This window comes from Girardinichthys multiradiatus, chromosome 11 (genome assembly GCF_021462225.1).
Source record: "Girardinichthys multiradiatus isolate DD_20200921_A chromosome 11, DD_fGirMul_XY1, whole genome shotgun sequence".
Lineage (NCBI taxonomy): Eukaryota > Metazoa > Chordata > Actinopteri > Cyprinodontiformes > Goodeidae > Girardinichthys > Girardinichthys multiradiatus.
In genome coordinates this window covers 3,697,003-3,711,259 of record NC_061804.1, presented here as the reverse complement: position 1 = coordinate 3,711,259, position 14,257 = coordinate 3,697,003, and the positions used below count along the sequence as shown (strand labels likewise).

General features: G+C 37.9%; 2 long non-coding RNA genes across 2 annotated transcripts in view; one reads left to right on the top strand and one right to left on the bottom strand.

Annotated features, from left to right (window-relative positions):
• Positions 1-5,523, bottom strand: part of LOC124875877 — a 40,517-nt gene extending 34,994 nt beyond the window's left edge. The window contains exon 1 of the long non-coding RNA XR_007040158.1: positions 5,479-5,523. This is a non-coding gene — a long non-coding RNA (uncharacterized LOC124875877). The remainder of the gene's footprint in view (positions 1-5,478) is intronic.
• The window catches only part of LOC124875875, a 412,032-nt gene that overhangs the window by 138,193 nt on the left and 259,582 nt on the right, over positions 1-14,257 (top strand). The gene's annotated exons all lie outside the window — the stretch shown is intronic.

Here is a 14,257-nt window from a genome sequence, read left to right as displayed (position 1 = left end):
ATTATTATAATTATTATAGTTCTTTGGCTTCCTTGGGTTCTCTAGTTTAGTTTCCCGTTTAGTATCTCTGTGTTTATTTATGGTTAGGTATTTGTTCTCTTTGCACTCTTCGAGTTTATTAGTTTATTTTTCCCGTTCCTCCTCTTGTCTTTTGGTTCTCCTTCTGTGGTTGTTTGCTCGGGTGTTCGTTTCTCTTTTTATTTGTAGTTCTTTCCTAGTTCAGTTCCTCGGTTTAGTCTCTATTGTTCCAGTCCCTCTTTATAGGTTAGCTTTAGTTATTGTTTACATTTTGTTTACATTTATTCTAATCCTCGCTTTCTCTGCTTCCTTCCCAGTTAGTTCAGTCAGTGTTGGCTTAGGTTTGTTTACTTTTGTGGTTAGGGTTTCTTTATGGGTTTTTATGTTAATTCATATTTTGCCAGTTTCTTAGATCTTAGGTTGTTGTGTTTCTTCTGTTTCTGCCAGTTTCTCAGTTTCCTTTAGTTCATGGTTATTCCTGATTCTAATGCTTCAGTTGGTTATTTATCTTTGTCTATAGTTTTGCTTAGGTTGTTTTCTGTATTGTTTATTAGTCCCTTCTCCCATGCTTTAGTCTTTGTATTAGTTTCACCTGTTCCTTTAGCCTCCCTGCTTCCATGTCACTCCGGTTCCTAGTTCTTTTGATTACCTGCCCTTTGTTACCCTCGGTATATTAGTTGTTTTAGTTTCATTGTTCGTTGCTGGTTACTTCCGTTCACTACCTCTGATTAAGTTCAGTTTGTGCTACGCTCCTGCTCTGAGAATTCATGTAAGTTTTGGGTTCAACTCATGTTAATTCCTGCAGTGACTATGCTACGTTTTGGATAACCTTTGAATAAAAATTAAGCCTGCCTGTAACATGCTGCTGCCCAGCTCTTTTCTGCATTTTGGTCCACTTAAGCCGCAGAACGTGACCCGGGTATTGTCACGACATGGTGTGGTAGTGGACCCCAGAATGCAGACGTCAGCAAGCACCAGTGGTGAGTAACAGGCTTTATTGAAAACGATATCACTCACGGGTGGTGGCAGAAGCTGACATGGATAGGCAGGCTGGACAGTCTTGGCTTGAGCAGAGAACTATGAGTACTGTGATCTATGAATGTTTCAACGAAGAATGAACAGAATAGCAGTTTATATATGGAACATGGTGCAGGTGAAACAGGGAGACTGATTGCATGGTGCAGGTGGACTGACTGAAGCTGATTGCTATGGCATACTAAGGCAAAGAGTATACACAAAACATGGCTGGAACTTATACTACAAGGACTTAATAAAACCTAAGTAACATAACTGTAACAGAACATAAACCAGAGAGTACGAACTGAAAACAACCACAAGAAACCAAACCTACAACTACTGCACCACCTCTAAAATAATAAACAGAAGCAGATTCCAAAACTCAACTATGAGAACAAAATAAGAGAAAAACCCAAAACCAAAAACCAAACACCCCCAAATCATAACAGGAATTTTATTGGCAATTAACCGCATCGGACAATTGAAAGTACAAGGCAAATGATGAGTAGTTTTGACATTTTTTCTAAGTATTAACTTAGTCCAATGAAGGTTTCTGTTAGCTTCGTATATCAAGAGACATTTTTGCACATCCTTCTTTGGCAAAAAGCATCATCAGAATGAATGAAGCACATCTGTGAATGTTAATTTTAAAGACCTTCCACAGATGTTCTTGTATTTAGCTTCATACATCTTCCCATCAACCACTAAAAAGTGCTCAATGAAATCTTCAAAGCTTGGAATATTGTGGTAAACCCTAAACCTGCTTTAAAAGTTTTATCACTTAATAATTTAATCCCTCACCAGTCTAATTTGTTCCTTGGTCTTCATGATATCTGTTTTCTAACAAACTTCTGAGAACAGCACAGCTGTACTTATACTGAGATTAGAATGAAACTGGTTGCACCAGAATTTACTACACGATTTTAGAGTGAAGGAGGCTAGATTAATATTCTTGCCACTCTTTTCAAATTTGTGTTTGTAAAAATAAATGTAAAGGTCAGATATCTTTTTCCTTCCACTTCACAGTTATACTCTAGTTTGTGTCGGTCTATCACATCACTTTTTATTAAAACATGTCAATGTTTGTGGTTGTTTCGTGACAAAATGTGAGCGGTTCAAGGGTTATGAACACTTTTTGAAGGCACAGTAAATTGAATTTTGACAATGTGACGTTTGTGAATATTTACTTTGCCACAATAAGATGCTTTAATCTGCTGTGATAGATGTAATTCACTGAAATATGTTGTGTCAACATTCAGTTCCTGGCAGGTTCCTGTCAGTTTGTGAAGTCAGATGTAATCAAAGATCATTACATTTTGAACACACACAGTTTCCAGTCCTACTGGGTGTCTTATTAACCCTCATCCCTGAAAGGGATGGGTTAAATGCAGAGGACAAATTTCGTTGTAATGTACATGTGCAATATCCAACAAAGATAATGATTATTATTATTATTATTAGTAGTAGTAATTTCTCTCATATATTAATGAGATGATCTCATGGGAAGCGGTCCTGCTGAGCGTGCTCAGTAAGCATCTTGGGTTTATGAAAGAAAGAGGAGATGGGAATTTGTATGAATGGACAATAAATAGATAGAAAAGACAAGAGTTTAATGTGAGCGAGCAGATAAAAGTGAGTTGTATTGAGTGTCAATGTTTCTGCTGTTAAACAACAGGGTAGACATCTCAGTTTAGGGTTAAAAGATTGAAGATAAGAAAATATTTTTATACTGTAGAAGGCTGATGTTGAAACCCCACCTGGTTTAGGTAAAATGGTTGTCATTGAGTTTTTGAAGAGGAATCTTACACACTTTCTGTTTCTGCTAGTTCAGTGGACTAGTTCTGCTAGTTCAGATGTGTCAGAAAATGAATGGCTTGGCTGGATCTAGAACGGTGTTCTGAGTCGGTTCTACCTGGAAGCAATCCCAGACAAACTCTCTCCCACAAATATCTACCCAAGAGAAGTCCATTTTAATGTCCATTCAGTGGATTACGTCACATAATTATGATTGTCATCAATGAAGCTTAAATTTACAATTGACACAAGATATGTCTCAAGCTTTAAAGCCCATCAGACATATGCATTAATCCACCTCATCAGCATCAAGCAACTATAAGACTTGGAAAGAAAAAACAAAACCATCTTCAAAAAAAATCAAATGTTTACTACATTCTCGGTGGAACATGAATGCACTGATGAGTCTCAGTAGATCTGGTGCATTTTTGCAGCCAGTAGGCCCAGCCACCATAATTCCATATATGAACATAGACATTTTTCATCAGATACAAAACAGCATTGAACTTAACAATGTTTCTCTAGTGACATTGTAAACTGCAAATATGTGCTAAAATAGTGTTGTAGCTGCCTGAAATTACATTTCAGTCTGTTGTTTTAAAGTGCTAAAGTCTGCTATAACAGACAGTGCATGTCCAACTAACATTTGCCTTTCACTATTCCAAGGATTTAATAACTTTCCTAAAAGATTATGGTGATATGACATCTTTCTGCAACAGGTAAGGGTACTATTACAAAGAACTATTACAGAACCTTTTTACAAATATCGAAAGCAGCCATTTAAGCCACTTTGTAATGAAGTTTCCGGTATTCTTATATGTAGGATCAGTGTCAATTTGTGCCTTCGCTTTAACGTCCTGGCTGATATCTTGAGATGTTGCATCAATATTTCCACATATTTATTTTTCCTATTTTGTGAAGTGCGCCAATACATCAGCAGCAAAACGTCTTTGTTCGTATAATTTTGCCTATGTTGTTGTTTGTTGTTGGAATTCTGGCTTCTTCCTTTTTTAGTGAGCTTTCAGCCTCTGTTGCAACAGATTTGTTTTACTGTAGACAATTTTTATCAGCTTCAGCCAACGTCTAGAAAAGGTCCTTTGCTCTTGTTCTGGATTTGATATGCAAGTTTTGGACCAAAACATGTTCATATATGGGACACAGAAAAGTCTGCTTCCTAAACAGTATGCTGGTTGGACATTACTGTGGTGTTTCTAATTGCATATAGTAGTTTGAACAGATCAAAGAGGAAGTCAGGGAACTGGAAATTTTATGGGCAAACTAAAATGCTTTTTTATCTTTTTATATAGTGTAGGTGAACATCTGTTGTTAACCATATGTGTACACAAGCAAATATAATTATGTGCTGACAAACTGACAATCTTACCTTTAGTATATCCAACCCAGTGTAGTGTGATTAAGCTAAATTAAACTATGATAATGTTAAGATTTACGAGATATAGGACCCCAGAATGCAGACGAGCCAAAATTTAATTAACAAAAATTCACTCTCAAAAGAGGCAGGAACAAAACAACAAACGGGCAGGCAGAACAGGCAAAAACAGACATGGCCAGGCTGACGAGACAGGCGTGGCGTGACTACAGGACAAGAGTATTATCAGAATAATGTTTCCGCAAAGAACAACTGAACAGGAGTGTATATATGGAAAGTAAACCAGGTGGAGCTAGGAGACAGATTAGTTTGAAGCAAGATAATTAACAGACAGAATAGAACGTGGCTGGTGCAAGAACAGAGACTCCTCAATACAAACAAAAACTAAAGCATGACCAGAAAAACAATAAACAGAAGCATGATTCAAAAACGGTGAGAGAAATATAAGAAAAACCCAGAAACCAAAAACCAAACAACCCAAAATCATAACAGATAATGTTCACAAAACAATCAGTTTCACAATGTCTCAAAAACTGATCCTTAGGCCTGAATTGTTGACCCCTCTATTCTAATCTAATTTCCGTTCATGATTAAAACAGGGTATGAAATTAATTGAACGGAATTGAACTGAATCAACTGCGATGGACCTGTCTTTCGCCCATAGGCTGCTGGAGATAGACACCAGCTTCCCCGCGACCCACTATGGAAGTAGCGGTAGAAAATGACTGACTGACTGACTGAATTGAATCAAAACCATATCCAGAAGATCTTTGCTGTGGTAGTGGCACTTCAGGGATCCTCCCAGATGTTTTTTTTCTTGTTAAAGATATGTAGCTAGGTGGTTATAATTTTATGTCTTATTATTTTGGAAATCTAGATAGAAAATTATACATTGAGCATCTGAGTATGTGATAATAGTAGTTAATGCAAATGAGAATCTCACTTGAGGAAATACGTCTAAAGTCATTAAAATACCAGTGTGTCAGAGTGAGGAACATCACTGCAGAACACTCAGCAAAGGGAGATTTACATTCTGTTGTAACAGAAGATAACAGAACAAAGCAGACCAAAAGACTGAGTATTGTGAATAATTAAATCCGCCCTGGTCTGAATATAAAGAGGAGTATTATGCTGCACACTGAGTTTCACAGTTGACGGTAACATTAATGAGCTTGTTTTTTTTTTTGGATGCAATACAGAAATTAATCTTGACAGTGGCTTTGACAGATTAATCATCATAGGTTTGGGTTGTTATTTACTATTTGCTGCTGATAGTTTGCTCCAGAACAGGCCCAGGGCTATACAGAAGTGTCCCCCAGCTGTGATGCCCAGAGGGTGGGAATCTGACAACAAGAGCAACTGCATTATGAATTTTAACATATTATGATGAAATAAGAAAAATAATGGGAGGAATAGGAAAGGGTCAGGAAAAACAAAAATGCACAGTCTTTGTCCTTTATGCAGTAGTTGCTGCTTCAATTTGTCCTTTTTGCAAAATTACCTTCAGGAAAAATGTTTTACTTCAGGTGCTGTTACTGTCTGGAAAATATTAATCTGAATATGTTTTTCTTGTATTCAGTTAAACTGTTAAGAAAGAAAAAAAGAAAATTACATTTTGAAGGCAGCAGACAGGTGTTGAAAGCAAAAGATACGATCTTCAAGTATCAAGATGTCTAAAACTGGGAGCAAAGACCACAGATGTAATAAATGTGAACAGGACTTTGTCCTTCAAAGAAAAAGCCTGATCGAGTTAATGAGCTTTGAAAAACAGCACATGAACAACAGATATAAACATCTACAATGGTCCGACACTACATCACCTAAGACTATTACCCTCTCAAATAAACCAACATCTTGCTCCTGCTAATAATGTTTTCATGCAGAGCAGTTTGCTGAAGTGCCGGGCTCAAATTAACATGTTTACTCTCAGGTTTAAACAGGCTTATTAAATGATCTTATAACATATCTCAGGACGGTTCCAATCAATCGTGCTGACAAAACTTACAGAAACAGATTCATAAATCAGCATATTGCTTTAAATGTTGTAAAATTTAATGACTAATGTTACCTCTCAAAGGTGGACATATGAGCATGTGCAAAGAACAGAGCAGGGTGACTTGTGACACACCGACAGGAAGCCAACGCAGTCTCTCTCTCAAGGTGAAAGTCATTGAAAAGAGTGAAAAATACACTTTTAGAGAAAAGAAAATCCACATTGGTTAGATCAACAAAACAAGGTGAACGCCTTTATCTACCTGGCACTATGGGTCAGGCTGATGGGAAACCACATGCAGTACACCAGCAACAGTGATTGAGTGTTGGTTGAGTTTACTCAGGCATTCTGGTAGTGATCTTTCATAATCCTCTAAAAACAAAAACCAGGACCTTGAATCAACCCCAGTATTTGAATATGGATTTTTAAATTAATTTCAATTAACTTTATATAGTACTATTTTTATGGTTGCAGCAACTTAAAGTAATGTGAATTAATTAAAAAACACAAGCAAAGAAAAACAAAACTGTTTGATGTTTATGTCCTCATGTACACAGTGCATCATGTATTGCTTTCAGAGCAAAATTTTCAGAGACTCAGCAGGTCTGAATTTGACTGCCAATGTGACAATTTATTTCCTCCCATTAACTTTATGATCTGCTGAGCATGTGTTTGACAGAAGTGTGAATAAACACAAAGTGTAAAGAACAGAGTGCAGACTCACAGTTCTGTGTCTCTGTTTGGACCCTATTCGAAGTGTGAGATGCTGCAGATAAACTGCTTTCCAAATAATGTTCTCTGGATTGCTTCAGACATGTTTATTCTCCTCGTACACCAGCAGTGTTTGGCAGACACGTTAACAAACCAAGTGTTCCTACTGTTGGTCTGTGAGTTGTTCTTCACAAGAGTGGTTCTGGAAGTCGCCTGACATGTTTGTCAATCTAGAAGTGAATGTTGATCTTTATTCACAGATATTGAAAATATATTGTCAGGATTTTTCTTCTTCTTAATCTGGATAAAACATTTCTGCTCAGTCATCATTTAAAGATGCTACCCAGAAGTCATTTTCTTTTCAGTAACAACTGTGGAGTGATGATAAAGCTAGATAACAAAGTAAGAATTTTTTGAAGGGTTGTCAATGTCTGTTTCGTAAATGCCACATTCTGTTTGTCTTTTTCTGACGAGTTTTATGACACACTAGTACATTGGCAGAACATCCAGATCTGAAATGCATACAAATCCAATGCAATCACAGAATAAATGCACTTACCTGAAAAACTTTTTGTTCACTCTTTTTGGCTATGTGATTTTACCCTATTTTTTCACTACGGAAACAATGGCAATGGTATTGGCCGACAACAAATTTGTAGTTATATAAGTTAGTGTACGCTGACTACTTTACATTGTATCAAAGTGTCATATCTTAACTGTTGTCCTATGAAAAGATGTATTAAAATATTTACAAAAGTGTGAGGGATCCACTGACATTTGGGAGATATTATACATACCTTAACCACAGTGCCTTGCAAAAGTATTCACCCCTTTACATGTCTTGTTACATTCTAAGCCATAATTTAATGATCATTTTATGTGAAGGATCTCTACAAAATAGTGTAAGTTGGTGAAGTGTTCCAGCAGGACAATGACCTGAAGCATACTGCTAAAGGAACACGTGAGTGTCAAGGTGTGGCAATCGCAGTCTTATTCAAGGCAACTTGCAACTGTAATTGCTGCAAAAGGTGTACTGAAGTTAGGGGGGTCAACAGTTATGCACACTGAAGATTTCTGTTATTTTTTCCTATTTTTTGCTTGCTTCTCAATAAAAAAAATAAAACATGTTCAAAGTTGTAGGCAATCTCTCAAAAAATAAATTTTTATTCCGAGTTGTGAAGCACTGTGTTCCAATTTATGATCAAACACTGAGAAACAAAAAAATGTTCAAGAAGTTGCCTGTTCCCTTTTTGTCTAACCGGGTCTTGTAACTTTATAGCTAAATCGATACTCGCTCACAAAAACCGGCAATACGTTCGGCACCCAGAAGGAATGGTTTGATTTGGACAATATTTGGTCTATATTCAGAGCTAAGATGGGAATGTAAATTCCATTTGCAAGGAAGTGGGATAATTAAAACCCGAGGGCATGATGTCTCAAACACACTCAGCAAGTTTAGCAGGTGTGGTTGAAGTTGCCGAAGCTGAATAATCTAAATTTGACCCCTAGTCCCAAACACAACTGGCTCAGAAATGTCAGTGAGGGAAAAACTATTTTTGTTGATGGTGAGGTCAGATAAGTGAAGGAAACTGCAAGAACCGCAACCCTCTCTATCCAATGGTAAACATGATTTGAGTTGCATTTTTAATTCAAAAGATGTTTAAATACACAAATACAGGCATTTAGAAACAACAAATTTTTTTATTATTTTGTCATAAACTGAAACATTTAATAATAGGAAGTACTTCTTGACTGTTTAGAAAAGCTTTACCCCAATTTGTACATAAACTCCTGATCAAAATATTAAGACATTGTAGGAAACTACAAGCATTTGTATTTCGGTCTTGTGCATCATAACGAGGCTGTAAGTAGATCTTTAAAATGCAAAAAGAAGAAACAGGAGCAGGAGACAAATAGGCAAATTTTTGAAAACTGCATTTAGTCTCAAACAGACTGTTCATCAACTAATAAAAGCTTTAAGAACGTTAGCTTTAAAAAGTCAAAATCTGCTTTTGAATCTGACGGGTATTTACACTGCCAAGATCCCCTGATGACAAAGGCAAAGAAGCTTTCTGTCTTTGAGAGTGGCAGGATGGCTGAGCTGTACAAGTATTTTGGACACAGTGGTCATTTCAAATATCTTAAACAATCCTGAAGGGGTTGGGGCAAAAGTCAAGTGGTAGACTCCAAATAATTTCACCTCTGTTGAGCTAGTTGATCCAGTGGGCTGTCTGTAAAGATACAAGCAGATCTCCAACCCAGCTTATTTACTGTTTACTGCAGCCATGTATAAAAGCGTTTAGTAATCCAGATATGTTAAGTTGCGCATGACAGTTTTTCAGGAGCCCATTTGCCAATTTAGACAATTGACACATCCATCAAACCATTGGAGCCAATACCGGGAGTGTTTATGCAAATCCTGTAGTCAACATCATTCACTAATCACTGTGTAAGGAATGCATTTGCCATAAAGCAAGGCAATGTAGAGTCACAGTTTTCTATATGGTTTCCAAGAGACAAATAAAGGTGAAAACAGGAGTCAGGAGTCACGACAGTGTGATGCAGGGACAATGGATTAAAGGAGCCAAGTAGAAATAAATACTATAACATGGGTTATGACCATAAAACAGCAAAGATAAGACACTATGTATATTTTTGGTTTCTTTAAACAAGCTTAATTTTTCTTTAGATTTGGCTGCTGGTTTAGTGAGTTTTGCATGTAGATCGGTGATACTCGTACCGTTACTGTTTAGGCTTTTATTTGAACAGTTTTCTTGATATGGGTCTTTACCGTGTTTTTATGTTTGTTTGTTTTTTTTCATTCAGCTGCTTGGTGTTGGAATTGGGCCTTGTTGAGTTAGAACAAGTTTCTATAATTTAGAGGACTCTCTCCCTGCATATATTGGTTAATGTGAAACATGTGTTTAGATTGATTTTGTTGGCTGAAGTGCTGCTGTCCCTGGAAGCAGGGCAGATTGGGTTGTAAGGGAAAAATGAACCATAGTTTATTGTTGTAGTATGTGCGGCAACTCTTGGTCTGCACACAGTTGTTCTCACAAAAGCTGCTCGACGAAGTTATCGACGAAGCAAGTTCATTCAGGTTCATGGCTGAAGCTTCAAAAACACTCCAATTTGTGATGCTTTGACTGATCCATTTGCTTCTAAAATGTCTGAACTACAGGCTTAGAAGTTTTACATTTTTGTCTATATGTGGGGATGAGATGAAGCAGACATTGTGCACATGGTAAAGAGCAAAAGTAGGCCTCAGAAGGCTGGTTGCACTGATTACTGAAGAAAACTTCATAGCAGAGAGCAGAGAGATGTTACCTGGTTTGCACCTAAGCACGAGCAGCATGAGGGCTTTGTTTACTATAGAGATGTGGAGGATTTAGTTGCTCCCAATTATTGAGCTTAAAAGCTTGTTAAGATTTCAGAAACATTCAGCTTCAAGATTAAAACATCAATATACATACCAGCTGATTTTACTATAGTGATTACCTGTATCCTGACATCCTCCTATAGATTTGAGTAGTCTGAAGGCAAAAAATATCCTTCCTGATAAGGTTATTACTAGATCGGTGTAGTTAGCCATTAAGATTCACTCAGTTCACTAAGTGATTGGATGGTGGCTTTGTTTCTGCACCCTTGAATCTCTTTTCTGCTATGGGAAGCATTGCTCAGAGCTGTTCCTTGACCTTTTCACTGACTGGAAGTGTGAAACTGATCAGGGTTGGACGTCTGAAATACAAAAACCAGGGCAGCAGGCAAATTCTTACTGCTCAGAGTCAGAGAGCTGAACTGTGTCTGAAAGCATGAACGTGACCTCTTCCGTTCCCTTTCTGTTCAGTCTGTGTGAGGCTGATCTTAAACCTACGTGGTACCAGTAGAGTGTTGAGGGGGAATCGTGCTTACACGGTACATCACACACAAAAACATAGGTTAGACACCACTGTAGCACACACTCTTCATAAGTTTTAGTAGAGGAGACAGGAGATGTTTTTTTTTTTTTTCTTTTAACGACTCTACAATCTGATATAATCCTCTCTAAAATGAAGAGCTCAAAATAATAAAAAAATGACAATAGGTTAAACTTTTGTTTGCTCATTTAGGTTCTTCAAACTTCATCCTTCTAGTGCCACCAAAAAAGATTCAATAACAGAAAGAATAGTTTTTTTTGTATTGGCAGAGAGGATTTGATGAGTTTTTCATTGGCATAGCCAACTTATTTAACTTTGCTATTCAACCCAGAAATGTATTTTTCTCCCAAAAAAAAGCAACTCTTAAGGCAAAGTGAAATAATTTTCACTGGTGTAAGAGTTATTGTGAACAGGCATTGGTTACAAAGAAATTGATGACCAAACACAATGGGTATCTGTATGCAACAAACTGCGTACCCACTTTAATTATCTCCTCAATAAAACAGGAGTGTAGAGTAAATGAAAGTTGAGGGGGGTGTGGCACACTGGGTCCAGGTGATTGAAAGTTTTGTGAGGTCAGCAGCTGAGGAGCAGATTAAAATTTTAGCCTTATATTCAGCATCAAGGTCCTCTGCAAAGCAATAAACCACATCCCAGTGGACAGAGCTAAGTTCTGCAGCATCATGAAACACGAAGTGGAACTTCAACGTTCACTCAGCCTCACACACTTCTGCTGCTTGGAGGGTATTAGCTCCTTTATTTTACCAGCTGCAACCCCACATTTCTAAAAGCTCAGGTCTGTGACTTTCAGTCAGAGCTGTTCAAACATTTAATCAAGCATATTGTAGGATAACACGTTGTGACATGCTCCCAAGCAAATATCACTGGAACCTGACCCTCGTTTTTTTTTTTTTTGCTTTTAGGAGCTTTAACAGTGAAGATTTGTTCTTTTTTAAGCTGCCAGCCAGCAGCTTCACTCTATCTGCTCTCATAGCCTCACTTCAACTGCAGCTGGCAGCTGTTTTCAAAGGGAAGGCTCTAAAATGCCACTGTACATCCCAGAGGTGTGTTAGAGATGAGCTGATGAGCAGAGCGGAACATTTTGCTGAAAAAAAGGAGCCACATATTTCCCTAAGGAAGTGGAGTAGGTTGAAGATTCATCAGGTGGACACATTTACGCCTACTAACAATCGTGTAGCTATGCAGCTGATGAATATGGAGCCATGCACATCATGTTTGTGTCCATTATTTGTCTCTACAACAAAATAGTTCACTTATTGGTGTGACCTGCAAAACAGAAGGTGCCCAATGTGGTTTAAATATATTCATAAGTTAGATTTTTGCTTTCACAAAATTGTCTTAAGATTTTAAAACCAGAAGTAAACTCAAATAATGGACAGATTTTACATCTGGAGCAGTTTAGCCCCCTTGTTTCAGTTTAGAATCAGTGTATGTGTGTTATATTCAAAATACTCTTTGGTCTATTAACAATAAACTCATTTGAATTATGACAGAAGCAGCATTATCAGAGAAAAGTGGTGCAGAGTTGCAAAACAGGCATACCTGTTGATAATCCAAACGATTTAACTAACCAAAAACAGTTTGATTCTTGTAGTTTAATCCCAATCATCTGTTTACAGGAATCTATATCTAATGAAAAGTCATGTGCAGGAAGTCCTTAATGATTTACCCTACCGCTGCATATTACCGTTGGGACTGTCTATTTTTTTGGATATCTGGAAACATGTTTTTTTCTAGAAAATATGAAAGCTACATTTCAAATAAAGGAAGCTCAGCTTTTGCACATCGTAATGAAGTTGAAGCTACACTGAAATAAAGCACAGAGATATTTTCTACATATTGCTCAGGATTCAGAATGCATATAAAATCAAGGCAAAATGTAGTGTTTAAAAAGAAAAGGCTTGAAAAACAAGCACTGATAAACATAGAAGCAAGTATCTCTTATAACCTTTGGAATTTTGGTTTCGTGTTTTGCTTTAATTTAGGATTAAAGTAGTCTAGTTGGATGTTGTTAGCCTAGTTAAAGAGTTTGTTAATTGAAGTATGTTAACCTGATGTTGAATTGCACTGCCTGGCTAAAAAAAGTCACCACCAAAAAATAAGGTCATACACTCAAATATTTCGTTGGACCACCTTTAGCTTTGATTACGGCAAGCATTCGGAGTCGTATTGTTTCGACAGGCTTCTGCAACGTCACAAGATTATACATAAATTTTTTACCAAGATCTTGCATTGATGATGGTAGAGTCTGACCACTGCACAAGGCCTTCTCCAGCACATCCCAAAGATTCTCAGTGGGGTTAAGGTCTGGACTCTGTGGTGGCCAATCCATGTGTGAGAATGATGTCTCATGCTCCCTGAACCACTCTTTCACAATTCAAGCCCAATGAATCCTGGTATTGTCAGTCATTTTCTATAGCGGGGAAGCAGGTGCCCATCTCCAGCAGTCTATGGGCGAGAGGCAGGGTACACCCTGGACAGGTCGCCAGTCCATCACAGGGCAACACACAAACAACCATGCACACACTCATTCATACACCTAAGGGCAATTTATAGTGACCAATTAACCTAACAGGCATGTCTTTGGACTATGGGAGGAACCCGGTGAAAACCCACGCATGCACGGGGAGAACATGCAAACTCCTTGCAGAAAGACCCCCAGCCAGGAATAGAACCCAGGACCTTCTTGCTGCAAGGCAACAGTACTACCAACTGCGCCACCATGCAGCCCTCCTGGCATTATCATCTTGGAATATGCCCGTGCCATCAGGGAAGAAAAAATCTATTGGAATAACCTGGTCATTCAATATATTCAGGTAGTCAGCTGACCTCATTCTTTGAACACATACTATTGCTGAACCCAGACCTGACCAACTGCAGCAACCCCAGATCATAGCACTCCCCCCACAGGTTTGTACAGTAGGCACTAGGCATGATGGGTGCATCACTTCACCTGCCTCTCTTCGTACCCTGATGCGCCCATCACTCTGGAACAGGGTAAATCTGGACTCATCAGACAATATGACCTTCTTCCATTGCTCCAGAGTTCAATCTTTATGCTCCCTAGCAAATTAAAGCCTTTTTTCCAGTTAGCCTCACTGATTAGTGGTTTTTTTAAGGCTACACAGCTGTTCAGTCCCAATCCCTTTAGAGTGCATGTGGAAAGGCTCTTACTTTCACTATTTAACATGGCCTGGAGTTCTACTGTTGTTTTTCTTCTATTTGATTTCACCAAACGTTTAAGTGATTGCCGATCACGATCATTCTTTTTTCCGGGCACATTTCTTACTCAAAGATGATGGGTCCACACTTTCCTACAGTATTTAATAATATGTTGGACAGTTCTTAACCCAATTTTGGTAGTTTCTGCAATCTCGTTAGATGTTTTCTCTGCTT